Below are 2500 nucleotides of genomic sequence, written 5' to 3'. Positions count from 1 at the left end.
TTGCGTTCAGGTGTGCGTGCGCACGGTTTTATAAATCGGAATTTTCTTTGGCGTACGTACACTTTTAGTATGAATCCTACGCAATGTTTGATAAATGAGACCCCAGAGCAGTCAGACATTGTTAGCAGGATATGAAGCTGCAATGGGAGACTTCCACTGATTCATTTTTTTCCTGGATTCCCCAGCTACCAGCTCAGTCACAAAGATGAGGTGAGAATAAAGTTTTAATGAAGCTCTCTGCTACATTACTTTTAAATGTTATAAATTAGTCATGGGTAGTAGTATCGACTACTGATTTTGCATCAGGGAAAACCATGTTTTTTAATTGTGTGAAGTGTTCCTCTCTTATCAACTCCTCCTCTCTCTAAATGCATAACATGTGAGTGTGTGTTTGTGAGCTCTGCTGCGAATGGGGTTGCCTCTGAGTCTCACCAGCACTTACACGATTCACTAGTTCCCAGTAAACGTGGCAGACGGCTGCTACCATCTGCTGGTAGCAGCGAATACAACTCTCTCTTACATACTTGTGGTGAAGCGCCATCACTCACCATTGCTCACTGGGTTAAGGCTGCTTGACAGAATAAACAGGAGCAATGTATATGGTCAATTACAGGATTTTGAGGGACCATATTTGGTCTTCTATGTACATTATAGAGATTTCACCTGCTGTGCTGTCAGCGGTCAGCTACTGACTGCAGAAATTGCCCTGTCTATAGGGTCAGCTAGAGTGGTAATTTTGTTACATAGATACACATATGCAGCAGACCTATTTCTTTTTCTCCAACTTTGGCCACTACAGCATGGTATTGCTTTGTTTCAAGAAAGTGCTCATTGCTAATTAAATCTGTTTTCACACGTCTGCAGGTAAGCTCAGCCTCTTTTACGGCTTTGTCAAGTTTCTTTTTAATCTTTAGAAATATTGGCCAATTTTTTATTGCATTTATTTTATCCTGCATAAAAGGTCATTAACTCTGGGATTACTATGCACAAAAGGACAGGTTGCTATGCGCTGAGTTACCACTTTATTAGGTGTCTGTACAATTTGATGTAATTTAATTAATAATAATAAAGGTCTGCAATAAGTGTCTTCTTCATATTAAACTCATAATGTTCATTCCTGTTGACAGTGTGTGAGCATTGGGTATTGGTCATCTTTGAGAATGTAAAAAGTATTGTAAGAAGTGAACTTAGATTGAGCAGCAGTAGTAATTTAAAAGATGCTTCTCATGAACAGTGTCTGTGTGATCTCAACATTAATTTTAGCTGCTCACATGTGATAAAGCCCGATAAGGTTAATGGGAAGACAAAGTTGATGTCTGACTAAAACTACACAAAGATGCCGGAGATTAAGCCTGGACTGAAAAATACCAGCACTGACAGTACAGCAATGTTTTAGACTAAATTCTGAGGTTTGCCATAACATTGATTTATTAATTTGGATGCATAATTTAAAACATATTTTGCGATGGCCGGGAATCGAACCCGGGTCAACTGCTTGGAAGGCAGCTATGCTCACCACTATACCACCATCGCTTCGTTGAGACAAAAAATGCTGCTGAGTGAGCAGTATGTGCAAGACAAGGAATTTGGGAGAGGAGAGAGAGTTCATGACTCCATTACAACTGCTATTTGTGTGAAAGCAAATCCAAAAGTTGGAGCACAACACTTACAACTGCAAACAAAGCACACTGAACTGAAAAAAGCTTTAATTGACTTCATGTCTTTGGTATCATATTCCTGACACCTAGGTTGTGCCTGTTAGAGGACAAATGTGTACATTTATGTTGCCTTCCACAGCTCAGAACAGTCAGACATTGTTAGCAGGATATGAAGCTGCAATGGGAGACTTCCACCGATTCATTTTTTTCCTGGATTCCCCAGCTACCAGCTTAGTCACAAAGATGAGGTGAGAATAAAGTTTTAATGAAGCTCTCTGCTACATTACTTTTAAATGTTATAAATTAGTCATGGGTAGTAGTATCTACTACTGATTTTGCATCAGGGAAATCCATGTGGTTTAATTGTGTGAAGTGTTCCTCTCTTATCAACTCCTTCTCTCTCTAAATGCATAACATGTGAGTGGGTGTTTGTGAGCTCTGCTGTGAATGGGGTTGCCTCTGAGTCTCACCAGCACTTACACGATTCACTAGTTCCCAGTAAACGTGGCAGACGGCTGCTACCATCTGCTGGTAGCAGCGAATACAACTCTCTCTTCCATACTTGTGGTGAAGCGCCATCACTCACCATTGCTCACTGGGTTAAGGCTGCTTGACAGAATAAACAGGAGCAATGTATATGGTCAATTCCAGGATTTTGAGGGACCATATTTGGTCTTCTATGTACATTATAGAGATTTCACCTGCTGTGCTGTCAGCGGTCAGCTACTGACTGCAGAAATTGCCCTGTCTATAGGGTCAGCTAGAGTGGTAATTTTGTTACATAGATACACATATGCGGCAGACCTATTTCTTTTTTTCCAACTTTGGCCACTACAGCATGG

At 40.6% G+C, this 2500-nt stretch overlaps 1 non-coding gene across 1 annotated transcript; it reads right to left on the bottom strand.

The window, feature by feature from the left end:
- Positions 1–1461: 1461 nt before the first annotated feature.
- Positions 1462–1533, bottom strand: trnag-ucc. The gene has a single exon. It is a non-coding gene; the product is annotated as a tRNA-Gly (tRNA).
- Positions 1534–2500: the final 967 nt, after the last annotated feature.

The sequence above is a fragment of the Hippoglossus stenolepis genome, chromosome 19, assembly GCF_022539355.2.
Source record: "Hippoglossus stenolepis isolate QCI-W04-F060 chromosome 19, HSTE1.2, whole genome shotgun sequence".
Classification (NCBI taxonomy): Eukaryota; Metazoa; Chordata; class Actinopteri; order Pleuronectiformes; family Pleuronectidae; genus Hippoglossus; species Hippoglossus stenolepis.
Note: the sequence above shows the minus strand (reverse complement) of the source record. Positions and strands in the feature narration are given on the sequence as shown.